The sequence below is a fragment of the Phascolarctos cinereus genome, unplaced genomic scaffold (assembly GCF_003287225.1).
Source record: "Phascolarctos cinereus isolate Bilbo 61053 unplaced genomic scaffold, phaCin_HiC Scaffold_4;HRSCAF=312, whole genome shotgun sequence".
Classification (NCBI taxonomy): domain Eukaryota; kingdom Metazoa; phylum Chordata; class Mammalia; order Diprotodontia; family Phascolarctidae; genus Phascolarctos; species Phascolarctos cinereus.
Genome location: NW_027555847.1, coordinates 28,976,485 through 28,991,412, shown reverse-complemented (window position 1 = coordinate 28,991,412; position 14,928 = coordinate 28,976,485). Strand labels below are relative to the sequence as shown.

At 40.6% G+C, this 14,928-nt stretch overlaps 1 protein-coding gene and 1 long non-coding RNA gene across 4 annotated transcripts in view; one reads left to right on the top strand and one right to left on the bottom strand.

Annotated features, from left to right (window-relative positions):
* The window catches only part of ADAMTS9 (ADAM metallopeptidase with thrombospondin type 1 motif 9), a 191,988-nt gene that overhangs the window by 111,542 nt on the left and 65,518 nt on the right, over positions 1-14,928 (top strand).
* LOC110202300 (uncharacterized) overlaps positions 1-14,928 on the bottom strand; it is a 46,830-nt gene that overhangs the window by 5,519 nt on the left and 26,383 nt on the right. The gene's annotated exons all lie outside the window — the stretch shown is intronic.

Below are 14,928 nucleotides of genomic sequence, written 5' to 3'. Positions count from 1 at the left end.
CCAGAGAGAGAACTTAACAATCGGTTCTCTTCCCCCTTCTTGGCTCAAAAGGGCAAGTACACTTCATAAAGGACTTAGCTAAAACAAAGAAGAATATAGTCCACTATTTTATATTTATACACTATACCCAGTAGCAACTATGGGATGTACATTTCAGTGTATCTCAAGGATCTATGATTTCATCAATACAAGCCCACCCTCCCCTATCCATCGATGTAGACTATGACCCCATCTATACTTCAACAGAAAGTTTCATGAATTAGTATGACACCCCCCCAAAAAAAAACACATCATCTGGTTAGCGAGTCCTTTGATGATGAATCTTTTAGGATATATTAAAAACAAAAAAAGAATTCTCTAATTTTGGCAGACTGAAGATAAGCTCAAAATTTTTCATTTCCAAAGTTAAATACTGGTAGTTTTTGTTTGAATATATTTTGTACAAGTTGAACTTTTTGCAGTTCCTTTCGTCTTGTGATTGAATAGGGTAATAATCTGCTTATTGAAGCCAAAGCAAGGAGCCTGTGCTCCTTATTTTTTACCTTGAATGACTGTGCAGAGTGACAGGCTTAGTGATTACTGAGACTGTTGTCTATAAAGCAGACAAAGTGAAGATGATGGTAGAATCAAGGATTCTGGGGCAGGCTAGATGCCCCGAATGTTTGTGCTTATGTTGACAGTCAAATCAGTATCACCGCTTTTCCTCCCATCTGCTCCTAATAGTTATTGAGGCTGTCCTTACAAAGCATGCAAAGTGAACGTGGTGGGGGAACTGGTGACTTGGTGGCTGTCAAGAGGCTCCAAATGTTTTCACCTATCTTAAGACAGTCAAACCAGTTTGACTTTCTGCCTTCTCCCACCACCACTGTCTCCTTGAGTGTCAAGACTATGCAGAGCAAAGTGAACACAATGGTGAAACTGGTGATATGGGGACTGTTGAGATGTTTCCACCCCCATCTTGACCACAGTCTTAATGAATACTGAGACTGCATCTATAAAGGAAAGTGAACATGGTTGTAGAGCTGACGATTCAGTGGTTGTTGAGATGTCCTCAAATGTTTTCACTTATGTTAAGACAGTTTTACCATTTTTCCTTTCTGATCTACACTTCTGTTCCTACTGACAAATGTGCCGGTGTAAATTCCACGCACAGCTCTTTGTAAACAGAATCAATGACTGTGTAAATATGGTATTTCACTTCAGTAAATTGTACGGTGGGGGGAGGGGTGCAGGAGGGAGAGACACCTGCAATCTGGGATGGTTGCTCAGTAAATGCAGTAGATTTTCACATGAAGACAGTATTTGCACTAAACTCAAATTTAGTATCATGTTGAATTGTTGTTAGATTATAGTTTTATTTTTTTAACTCAGAATGGTTACGAGAAATATTCTCAACCGTTACAAAGTAAGTCACATGGTGGGCCCACTTATGGGCATCACTGGTACTTCATGTCATTTCTGAAGATGTAATGACCTTGGTCTCTGAGATGAAGTTATAAGCACTGGTTATGTAAATACAGTACTTAGAATAAGTCCAAGCCTGAAAGATCTAGAATATAGCTTTATTTACTGTTAGCTGAATTGTAAGCATTGAATTCTTGACAGATGCCTAAGAAAAGGATCTGAAATGCCATTGACTCTCTGAAATCTACAGACCAGTAGTTTTTCCTCCCTAGCATTATTTGAACTCTGACAATGGGACCGAGGGATGCTTTGTGGAAGATCATGATGCCTTCCATGATACTGACTTAGAAATATGAGGATCAGTCATCCCTAGGTCCCTTACTAGATAATCCTGCGTGCTTGAGTTTATTTTTAGCATGTACTTATGACCTCTTAGCATGAGTTCCATAAATTCAGCTAACCCCTGATTTTCAAAATTTCCTCTTTCAAGCTTTAAGGTGGAGGGTGAGTAGTCCCGAATTCTCTTTTCCCGTGATTTGGAGAATAGATCTATGTTTACCCTAGCTCTATACCGTTTAGCTCCATAAATAAATCTTCATACTTTATTCTATACAGAAAGAACTTATTTGGGAAAACAGATGAGGGGAGGGGAAGAACTTCATAAAATCATTGTGTATTAGAAGAGGAAAGGAGAGGGTTTTTTTAATCTAGCCTCTTGTTTTTACCATTAAGGAAACTGAGGCATAGAGAAGCAGAGTCTTTTTCCCATCATCTCATAGCTGGTTAATACTTTGTACAAATCCTTGATAAATGTCACTTCATTGGGGCCCAAGCTTATGTTACTCCTCAGATTTCCACAATTTGCTCCAAAGATAAGGACCTAGGGACTGTAGACTTAATGTTTTTAGTAAGTAGAAGAGAATATGTCCCAAACGTTGCCAGCTTCCACCCCCACCCCCTTTGTGTATCTCTTCCATTTTTGGTGCTCCCAAATGGATGGATTTTTACTGCATTTTCTAACCAAAGCCTTTAGTTTTTTAACTGGCGCCCTTATTTATGATTTCAATAGTGTAGGGAGTGCCCAGATGAGGCAACTCCTTTTACCTATGCAGGTCAGCATCTTCTCTGCCACTTAGAGTCCAAGAGTTGCCTCAAATGTTGCCAGGTCAGTTAATTCGCCCAGGATCACGTGGCTAAGATGTGTCAGAGGCAGGGTTTGAATCCATGTCTTCCTGTCTTTGAAGTCAGCTTTCTATCTACTCTACAATTCTGCTTCTTACCTTGGGACTTAACTCTAAACCAAGACGTAGAACTGGATCTTGAATGCAAGTCTTTATGGCATGGCTCTCCACACCAAGGCTCACTTCCTCTCCTGATCTCCTCTAGGAACAGCTAGACTGCTTTGCTAAGGCTCACATCCACTCACGTACGAGGAGAGCCGTAAGCATTAAAGTTTAGGTTGAACATTAGAAAGGTGTATTGCTTCAATCAATTTTAAAATGTATAATTTGATGATATTGAATTGAAATATTTTTGCAACTGCTCACTATTTTCTGAAACACTGGCATTGCAGGAGAAATGTGGTGCTTTGTTACCTTCATTCACAGAAATGTATATGTGCCCTTATTTGTTCACATATGTGAACAGCTAACATTGATGTTAAAAGAGCTCTAAAAACTCAAGTGGCTTTCTAGATAAAGTGACCACTGTCCATGCGTATCTTTAAAATTGCTTACCACATCAGTAACAAGTGAGACATCGTGGTTTTAATCATCATTTTAAAAGCTTAAAATCTAAAATACTTTATTTTAATAGCTACATTGGCTATGAACAGATTGTCCTAAATAGATTTTTATTATTCCAAATTTCCATGGCAGGCTTGATGTTCATTTGTGTGGGTGCTATGGTAATATTTCTTCCCAACTCTAAATTGAATCATTTCTCAGTCAGTTCTACCAATAGCCATAAAACTACTATAGGCATTTATATTTGGTGCTTCTATAATCAGAATTGTCAATCTTGCCAATATTCTACTTGAGGTGATAACATGTGACCAAGTCTCACCATTAGTTTCTCAGAGCTGTGTTTTTCTCTCCAAAATCACTCCCACAAAATGGAATCTATCAAAAAAAAAATCACTCCTCCAGGCTTTCTGTGTGAAACTTAAAGTAAATGTAACTTAAAGATATGGGCATAGCTTCAGTCAGCAAGATCTTCCAGATCTTTCCACTAGGCTTGTCAAATAGGCTGTTAGATTCTCTAGCCTAGGGCCCCTAATGTGAAGGGGCTTATGAGGCATGACTTAAATCTCTCTAGAATCTGGGTACCCAAGTTTAGCGTCTTCTTGAAGAAAAGATTCCAGAGATACTTAAAGAAATTCATCTGCAAAAGGGCTCTTCAAGTTTCTGGTAATATTTTATTGTTGAATTCTGGATTCTGGAGAGACTACAATGGAAAAAACCCCTACCCCTAATCCCTGGGAAGGAGAGGCATACTAATAAGTACACTTGATGATTCCTGGAGGAAGTCCTCAGGAGCATTCTAGATAGTGGAAGCATGGTCAGTAAGATGGTAGAACCATCAGAATTCTAGAATGCCAAGATAATGGATTCATGTTTGTAATTAAGGTGAATGACTGTGTAATGACTTCAGGACCCAGATGGGTCTGTGACTATTCCCTAGGCTTTCCCTGAATAGACTTCATTATGCCAATAGACACTGCTTAGGTCAGTTGTTCATGACAAACCTATAAACCCTTCTGTGACTAAAGTCTGGTTTAGGTGCCTTTGAATTGATACTTATCAACTTGGATAATGAGAATTGGTGAGCTCTAAGGACCAAAGAACTGGGCTTGGGTTGCTCCCTAGCTGACTTATGGATTTGTGCCTACCTCATTTTCATGTTAAAGTGTGCAACTACTGTATGTAGTATGAGGGAAAAGTTTGACTTTGGTGTTTTTAATCACCTCACTGCTTCTAGCTATTAAAAAAATTGTAAATATTTTTACTATCATATTTTTGAATACCTTTAAAAAAACAACTGAACCTAATATTGCCTGACTATCCTGAGCAATATAGATTTCTATGTATTTATATGTAATAAAACATATTTATTTTTCCAACATTGTTATTTAATTTCGTATACCATGTTTAAGAATCAGTGTTTCTTGGCAGCCTTCAAAGACAAGTAGAATGTAATCAGAAATGCATGTAAATATTTCCTTGGAGCTAATAAAAAAGATACATCTACATTTTGTAAATTCTACCCCCTCCCCCAAGAAATCAGAGTAACCAAATAGCAATTTTTATGTGATATGAGAGTTTCATTTGTATACGTTAAAGTGATATTTTTCTAAATATTTCTGACTTGGAAATGGTACTCGATTATATAAACAAAATTGGGGGCCAAACATTTTGTTGGTTTTTCTTTTCTGATATTCATCGTACTGATTCTTTGGGTCTCAACTATAAAATATGCATGAATTTCTTATTGTGCTCATGTTGATAACCTTAAGCCATAGCTGGTGGGTAACATTTCATTGGGAAGAATGACTCTAGAGCATAGAAAGACTATTGGCTACCTTTTCCATACACCTACGGTGCATGAAAATACTTTGTTTCTTGGATTCAAATAACAGAAAAGGGCTTAAGGCATATCTCGGCTGTCATTCCCATTCACTACAGACACATTTATTTTTTAAAAAAAGAGTAGCTCACAAAACAGGATAAATAGGAAAGGTGTACAAGAGCATGTCATTTTGAGAAAAAAGAAAAAAACGATTATTTCCTCAGCTATACTTCAGACCCAAGGCAGTGTAGCAGAATAAATGGTACAATGGAGAGACCACTGCTCTAGAATCAGAGAATTTGGTTCAAATCCTGCCTTTGATGCTTACTACATCTAAGACCTTGGACAAGTCACTTTAATCTTCTTAGGTCTCAATGTCCTTATATACAAAATGGGGAGACTTGATGTGGTGTCTTCCAACTCTAAATCTATAAGCTTTTAAGTTAGGAAGACCTGTGTTCAAATCCTGCCTTTTACAGGCAGGATTTATTAGCCATATAACCGTGGGCAAATCACTGAAAGCTTCAGGTAAGTTTCGAAGACTTACCTACTCAGTTATAGACCTATTGCAGTCTGCATTGGTGGATGGATTCCTGTCCCAATGAAGTCATAGATCTTTAATGCATTGAAATATTGATTTCCTGGTAACTCTCAATGTTAAGATTTTTTTTTAGTCTGATAAATTAGGGTCAATTCAACATTTTCTTGGACGTAAGTGTATTCTCCTTAGGGAAAAAAAATCAGTACACGTAAGGTGCTCATTGACTGTCATAGGGCTATAAGCTAACCACAATTCAACATGTTGACCTTCTCCCTTCCAATCACAATGCAAACTTGAAAGCTAAAGGTATGAAAGTGGAATCCTACTTAATGCCACCAGGGGGAGGCTTGGGGATTGGAGACAAAAGTTGGCCCTTGTCATTCATTGGCCTCAGTCCTTCACTAACTTCGCTGGCCACCCCATTCAAGTCTTTGAAATAACCAGAGTGGCTATCCTGAGGTCATACGGAAATGGACTCTCTTCCTTACCAAACTTTTAAAACTTTGAATGTAGAAAATATTGAAGATGTGGCTGAAATCCAACATTCACCCCAAATCAACAATAGTGGACTAATCTTAACGTTGGCTCTCAGATGACAGAACAGGAATTGTACACATTCTTATCACTAAATTAGCACTTCTACTTAAGAACAAAATTAATTGATACTTCACAAATGTAGATGAAAAGTCTTCTTTAAGTCTAGGTAATGGGAAACCCAATCTCTTTTTCTTCATAGAATTTTAACATTAGCCAGATATTTCTAGATAGCAGGCTAATTTATATTAGCGTTAAGCCAATGTTTAGACTTTTTCCCATATATAATATCCATAAAGGAGCATTGTTTTGTGTTTTCATTTATGCTTTTTTGAATCTAAGAAATACAAAGATGGGATAACAGAAACAGAAATTTCACTGCTTTTGTGATAGGTACATTCTCTTTTCTCAGAAAAGGCATATTCATTGTTCATAACCAAAGTAAGAGAAATACAGAATCCTAGGCTTTAAAAATAGAAAGAGTGCCCTCATCTTCTTCTGAAACAGGTAACTGAAAGTGATAATAGAATTGCTCTTTAGGAAGTTAATAGTACGTAGGAGCTCCTTGAAGACAGCAACCATGTTTTAGTCATCTTTAAATCCCCAGCACAGTGCCTTCCATCTAAGTGTTCAATAAATGTTTGTAGAATTTAGTATCAAGTTATTACTGAGCCTTTCAGCTTTACCCCAATGCAGTCTACTCAGCATATGGCCCCAGTTTCTTTGGATTAGGTATAATTTGTCAGAATTAGTAGTCAGGTATTTTTTGAGGCTCCAAGGCAGTGACATGCATCTCAAAGGCGCAGTCCCTCCCTCCTCCTACAAAGTGACATTTCATAGCAGCCTCACTGGTATCCCTCCCCCACACCCCAGCCCTGCCGCCTGCATTTTTCTATTTTTGCAGTTTTAAGTAGGCTGAAGGAGAGAGGTTGGTTGTTTGACTCTGAGGGGGAGTGTGTTTGCTTGCGGATTCACGCACGTCACTGGGATAGCCTTTGTGGAGGCAATGGGAACGGGAGAAGAATTTTGGAATGTCGGGTGGGAGGGCTGGCAGTTTATTCCAGGCTAAGCTGGTAAGAAGAAAAAGACTGCAGTTGGGTAAGGGAAGTCGTGAAACTATGGATTTGATTGAGACAGAGAAGGGATGGAAGAATCAAAAGGTTTATATCATCACCATGCCATCTCCCCATCCTCATTCCACCCCCTTTTTAAGCTAAAACTACTGGGATTCAGGTGCTGTTTAGAGAAAAATAAAAGTGAAATAATATTTGAGTTTTACTCTCTTAATCCAACCTGCATTGCCCTACCCCCCCAAAAAAAATAACACATTGCAAATTGCCATTAGCACATTCTTGTATCCACAAGAATTCTTGTATAGTTCTTGTATCCACAGCACCTAATATAAAGTCTGGCATACAAAAGGAGCTCAATAAATACTAGTTGGTTGAAGAATGGATAGGTAGAAACTTAAGGCCTGACAGAATATGATAGAGAGAGAAGTAGTATTAAGAATGCTAAATTTGGAGGCAGAGGACCTGGGTTTTAATCCCAGCTCTGCTATTGACTGTTTCTGTGACCTTGGGCAAGTCATTTGATTTCATGGGTCTCATTTTCCTTTATGATAAATGATAAGGTTGGACTTCATAAACTCCAAGGTCCTTCCTAACTATAAGTCAATGACCCTATGACAATACCAGGAATAGATAGTATTAAATCCTCCATATGAAACCATCCTTAGATTGATAGCCTTTTTGAAAGGGATTTTGCCCATATTATTTTCTGTAAGTTACGAGAAGTTCTTATGTAACTGAGAGCATGTGACCCTCCCAAAACCTGGAAGACCAATAGAATGGGCTTTTTCTCTTATACCTAATAAAGCAACAGCTTCAGTCAAAGGACCAGAGAGAGGCAAAAAAAAAAAAAATATATATATATATATATATATATATGGCTAAATAAATGGATACTTTATTCATCTCCATTGTCAAGGATGGGGACTTCAATCCTGAAATGAATGTACACTCTGCCATCCAGAGAGACTTATCCCAGTCCTGCCCCCGATCTGGTTATTTTACTAATGCCAATAAAAGAGCTAGAAAGAGTGAATTGTCTTTTCTTTGCAGTGGTAATGGGGGAGGAAGGAAGAATGAAGCCATGGTAGTGGGCACCTTACTCATAAAGCTAAAGTGATGCCTCATCAGTGAAGTTTTCTAAATATGTAGGCCAAGAATTGGGAAACTGAGGAAAATGACTAGAGAGGTGTGCTTATTACATGGGAGGTCTGAGCTTAATAACCCGATCCATCCATGCCCTGTCTCAAGGTAGGAAGGGAGAGAGAGACATCCACAGTGTTGAAAGGCAGTAAACCAGCTGAGTAGAATACTTTCCACGTATCAAAATATTTGAATAAAGAAAATTTACTTCAGTTTATTTAGGATCTCCAAATTGGCTAACCCAAGGCTTAATGATTAGCCTTGCCTTTGCTACCTTCTGTTCTGGGTGGGGAGGTTGGGGTGGGGGTGTTGTTTGCAGAAAGCTAGAGGGCATTCCTGAGGGTGTGAGCCTAGAGACAGCATGAGAAGAGAGGGAAAGACAGAATCACAGAAACGGTCTATCTGGGTCAAGCTTAAGTGTGGGAAGGTCAAAGCAGCTATTTAAAAAAATACTTTCCTCTTCTGTGGGAGCTCATAGGTCAAGTTTCTCAGGCTAGCAATCTCTGGTGAAGCACAGCCTGATTAAGCTCTCTAGTGAGCCCAGGAAGATAAGCTATGTTTTAGAGAGGTCTTGTGATAGAAGATGTTACATCCCCTTTTTTTGTGAAGAGTTGAGAGGTGTGGAGAAAGATGGTTCTAGTGGACTTTTCCCCTTTTAATCATGAAAGAGAAAATAGATGAGTAAGGTTATTATTTTTTATGTCACACTCGGGGATAAATCTGGCCAGTACCAAGTTGTATAGGTCCACTGTGTCTGTTTAGTTTTTTAAAAGACATTAAAAAATACTTGAAAATTGAACTGGTCTCTTAACACAATTTTTTAAAGTAAATTCTTTCATCTGTTGTATGTTCTGTTTTTGGGGTTGGGCCAGAATCTTGTTTACAGATTGTCTGGGTCCCCGGGTACTGGTTATGAAAACCGCCAGAATATATTGATATCCAGAGTTGTAACTAGAACTGTTTGCACACTAGGGTAGTGTTACATGGTCCAAAATGAGGGGCAGTCATTCTGTGAGAGGGGCTCACTACCTTTCAAAGGGTTGGGAAACAAGGTGGGCCTGGGGGGGGGGCGTGGCACTCCAGTGAGGTAACCCTGAGGGTGATTGCCCAGGCTCAGTGGCTGCAGATGTTGGTGTGGGCTAGCAGGAGTGTCAGGCATTATAGAAGGAAGAACATATTCTACATTTCAGAGACCTGGGGCAAAGCCCAGTTTGCCTGGACTAGTTACAAGTCCATTCATATGCAACCCAAACTTGTACCCAGCACATCAAGGGATTAATGTTTGTCCAACGATATACCTGTGCTTCTCAGTGTACATTGCCATCGAAGCCTGAAATTGAATCTGCAGTGAAATAAATCACACCACCAAAGATTTGCATTTTCAAGTGATCTTATAGATCATCTGGTCCAATCCCTTCATTTTACAGGTGAAGTAACTAAGATGACCTGACCAAGGTCACAAAGGTATGAAGTGACAGAACCAGGAACCGAACCCAGATACTGTGACTCCATACCTTGCACTTTTTGAGTGCAGTGTGACAGATCTAAAATTTATTTCTAAGAGGCCTTACTTTCCTCTGGCTAGTAGCTGGTTTCTTTAGTGAGATAACCTGAGCCCTAATCACCACCCATTCAAATGAAGCCTTACCTAGAGGCGCTTCTTTCCCGTTGGTGCTCTGGCCCATCTATATACACAAAGTGAAGCCAGAAAATTAGCCAGGTAACTCAGTACCAAGTACCCTCACCCTAAGTTATGGCAATCATTAAATGGATAGAGGGTTTCCATCCAAAGATCACCAAGGTCCCATCCTGTCCTTTCATCATGTGATTCTATAATTTATAATGCAAATTATATTTAAGATACCTTCCTCGGTTTTACTCATATATACACAGCCCCCCTACGTTCCATAACTATATTCACAAATAGGTACACTCACCATTTATTAATTAGTACAGTGTGAGTACCACAGGAAGTTGGTAAGAGTCATGTTATCCCAAGCTATGTTAAGACTAGATTTTTTATTTGCTTATTTTTAATCTCAACTCTGAAACAGGACCTAGATCTAGGAGGGGACTTAGAAATCCTTAAGCTAACCCCTCATTTCAGATGATGAAAGTGACACCCAGAGAGGTTAAGAGATTTACCCGAGGCCACCCAGGTTGTAGAGCCAAGATTTGAATCTGAGTCATAAGATTTTGAATACGGTGCTCTTTCCCACCCCATCATGACAGATAAAGATGGGTGGTGGTTAAGAAAAGCATTCCTTTTAAAAATTAATTTGGATGACAAGCAAGCAGTGAACGGGATCCTTTGTAACTGAGAAAGTTTTGTGTTTGGTGTGCATTAAACAGTCTACAAATGGGTGGCCAAATCAGCATGGCTTTCTCTAATGGTTTTAGGCTGTTCAAGAGTAGGAGAAAGAAGGAAAGACGGAGGAGTATGTGACACTCAAGGTTGGGGATTGGTAGAGATGGACAATAGAGAATGTCAGTGGAAAACAGAATTTAAGGATCCCAGCTTGCTAGTAAGTGTAGACTTGGAAGGACTTATTACAGGGGCTAGGCCAGGTAGGGAGCCAAGTAAAGCAAAGAGAGGAAGATGAGGTCACAAAGGGGGCAAAGAGTAAATGGGACAGATGGAAAGGGGAAGAGTAAGGACGTCATTCAGCGGTCAATCTCACTGGAGGCAAAACATTGCTGAGTGATGGTGTGGTTCTTGGCATGGCTCTGCTTGTGGGTGGCAAGTTGAGATGAAGGTTATGGACTTGAATTAAGAGTCATTGGGAGGCCAGAGGCCTCAAAGTTCTTTGGAGTAGCAGCCAATCTCCTGACACCTTATTGCTCTCTTCCTGACCCTTTTCCTTTCTTGTTTCGTTGTGCCTTTAACCACTCTTCACCCTAACAACTCTTCTCAATGAAAAATGATTTAGAAAGGTCTAGGGGTTGAATGGTCATGGTCAAAATGGGGAACTATCCTAGGAGATAGGGTTTCATTGGTGCAGGGAACTCCCTGGTGAGGACATCCCCTCTCCCGGTGTAGGTCAGCACTTCCTCTTCAGCGAGTCATAGGCAGTTGCTCAGAGATCTAAAAGGTATCACTTGCACAGGATCACACAGCCAGCATGTAGCAGTCAGAATTTGAACTCAGGTCCTAAGACTTCCAATCCAGTGTCCTTTTCCACTAAACTGTGCCAAAGAAAGGCTCTGTGAGGCAGTTATGGAAAGAACGCTATTCCATCACGTCTTCCCTCCACCCCTTCTTCTGACTCTTTTTGTATTGTCCCTGAGTTACACCAGTGCTTTTTCCCATTGGTCTATAACCCCCAATTCGGTAAGCCTTTCTTCCAGTATGTCCGTAGAAGAGAAGGTTTCCTTTCGGTTTGTTGTTCTGGGGTTATTATTCAGTCATGTCCCGCTTCATGACCCCATTTGGGGTTTTCTTGTCAAAGATACTGGAGTGGTCTGCCATTTCCTTCTCCAGCTCATTTGACAGATGAGGAAACTGAGGCAAACAGGGCTAAGTGACTTGCCCAGGGTCACACAGGTCAGATTCAAACTCAGGCCTTCCTAACTCCAGGCTCTATACTCTTCCCACTGTGTCATTCTTAGCCCTAGGGAAAAATGGAAAAATCAAAGAAAAGTGAAGAGCCAGCAATTCTGTATCTAAGCTGACTGATTGAAGCAAGAGACCTGCCATACCCTTAATCACTTGGCTGAATGAGGGAGTCTCTAATTTCCCTACTCTAGGACGCTTCCCCACACACACACACCCCAGAGACCATTTGGAGCTCCAGCTGCTGTGCCCATAGACTGTCTTGTTGAGGGACAGGAATAAGGATAGCAACTCCTTCCAGCAAGTCAGGGAACACTTTCTCTGCAAGGTAGCCCTCTTAATGCACTGTCTAGAGCACAGGATCTTAAGTGTCTCGCCTGGGTTCAAAGGTGGGATTTAAACCCAGTTCTTCTGGCTTTGAGGCCAACTCACTTCAGTCTTTGGAAAGAAACTAATTGTGAAGAGTGTGCTTTTCATGCAGCTTCATTTTCTCCAGGAACTCTCTCTTTCTCTATTTCTTCCTCCCCCCATCCTCTTTTTGTCTCTTTCTCTATCTCTCTGTCTCTTTCTTTCTCTTTCTCCCTCCTACCTCTTTCTGTTCTCTCTGTGTCTGACTGTCTCTCTGTCTCCCTCTGTCTGTTTGTCTGTCTCTCTTTGTCTCTCTTTCTCTTCCTCCCTTAATCCTCTTTTTGTCCTTCTGTCTCTCTTCTCTTCCTCCCTTCTGCCTCTTTCTGTTCTGTGTATCTCCATGTCTGTCTCTGTCTGTCTCTGTCTGCCTGTCTCTCTCTCTCTCTCTCTCTCCTTCTCTAGATATACAATGTTTTTAGGGCTCTGGAAATTTGATATATTTTAGGTGGCCATTTTTAACCTCTAATTTGCATAGTGACATCCTAATAAAACAAAGCCAGTCCTCCAGGCACAGCTCACAAGCCCCAGAAGCCCTTACTATTTTTTCCCATCAGCTTTTCACCTCCCAGCACTCTTCCCTCTGTACACATATTCTCCTTCCTCTACAGCCCCCACTCAGCCTCAAAAATAAAATGCCTTGGGGAGCGATGATCTTTTCGCTGCCTTTTTTTTTCCCCAGGGATAGCCAAGCCCTCACTCTGAGTCTTGCCAGCAGCTTCCAGTAAATATTTGGCCATATACGAAGTACTCTCCTTTATCCACAACAAGCAGGTCAAGGTCCAGATGCCTTTGAAAACTGAAGGGAGTTTGGAGGGAAAAAAATGGTGCTGTTTATTTTCCTTGAGTTTCAAAAGAAAACAAAAACCACTTGCCTGGCCAACCGGGGGCTTTCTGGGGCACGATCATCTCTTTCTCAGGGACTCAGTCATTTTCTTCTTGGCTGGCCTCTTGTTACTTGGGAATGTCCTGGGCTGCTTAACGATGGTAGATAGTGGCTGTGATGTCAGGGAGAACGTCCCACTGTGAGGATGTATGTGGTGGCTGACCGACTCTAAGACGAGCCATGTGGAAACTTACTCCCTATGGTGTTCTTCACTACTCTCTGTGGACCAGTAATTCCCAACCTTTCTCAACTGATGACATTGTTTCCTTGTTTTATGAAGATGTTATGGGTCCACAGCTTCATTGTACCCCCCTTCTCACTCATCCCCCCCCAAAGTTTTATATCATATACTTTTTTTTTTAACTTTAGAGAAACCCTCAAGTCAAGTATAATTCATTGGGTTTTTTTTTTCAGGAATCAGTTGAGATAGTTAACCTCTAAAGTCTTGCCCAACATTGAATTCTATCAGTCGTAGGATTATAAATTTAGAAGATGCCACCCCTTCCACCACCATTTTAAAGAGAGAAAATAAAAACCTGTAGCCCAGAGAGGTGGGATCTGAACCTGGATCCTCTGACTCTAGTGCTGCCACTCCTTGCATTATACCGCACTGCCTTGCGAGAACAAGCTTGATTCTTGACTCTGTCTTGGGGACAAATCACTTTACTCTCCTTGGAGTACAGGGTTGGATAAAGTGACCTTTAAAGGCAGCCTAGCATGGTGGCTGGAACTTTGTGCTAGGAAGATCCAGCTGTGAATCCTGTCTCAGAAAGGGGCATGTTATTAATATTTTTATTCATATTGAACTTTTGGTACTGCTAAGCTAATAGAGAAGTCTCCAGCTTGTGACTATGGGCATGTCATGCAATCTCTCTGGGTCGTCCACCAAGAAGTTTCTTCAGAATTTAATGATGTGAATGAAAGCAGGAAAAATGAAATCAGTCTTTTGTCTTCACTCTCTGTACTACCAGGTTCCATTAGGCTTGTTGTCAGGAAAATCTTCCTCACAATTGGAACTCTCAAAGTAGAACAACGCTTCCTAGGGGGAGGGTCTCATAGGGAAATTCCCCCTTGATGGAGGTCTCCAAGCATGACCCCTTGTCGAATGTGTTGTAATAGGGATTCTTTCAGCCGTGGGGCCCCTTGCAGTCCTGACATTCTTTCATTCTGTTGCTGTGTTTTGTAGTATTTTCTGATTTCTCTTAAGACAATTGGAATCATGGGAGCTGGTAAGGATCCAATCCAGGATTAGTAAACAGCATGAACCACACTGGAAACAACACTGGGCTTCGAGGCAGACGGCCTCAGTTCAAACTCTGACTCTGACACTTGTATTATGTGACCTTGGACAAATCACTTTATCCCAGAGAGTCATCAGTTTCCTCCCCTAGAAAATGTGGGTGTTGGACTAGATAGCTAGGCAACTTCTGAAACCCCTCCCATACCTGTCTCTTGCCCAGTTTATGCTTGTGTCCCTTAAAAGCAGGGGTAGGTCTGGGTACATATGACAAAGCACAGTTCTACTGAGGCTTGGATTTCCCACCACCTTGGTTTAAGGCTTGGGAAGTCATCCAAAGCCATTCAGGCTAGGAAAAATGTGGATGAGATTTCCAAGGATGGGTCAAAATATGAAACCTTGAAGTTCACCAGCCACTAGGAAGTCCCAAACCCACAAGGCATTTTTCTCATTTTGGAGATGTTGTAAATTTATGTTCTCATGCTTAGAGCTGCACTGTTATCTGTAAGATAATAATTATAATCACTAACATTTATATAGCTGTGTATTGGGCGTTGTGCTAACAGGCTCTTTACAGTTATCTCCTTT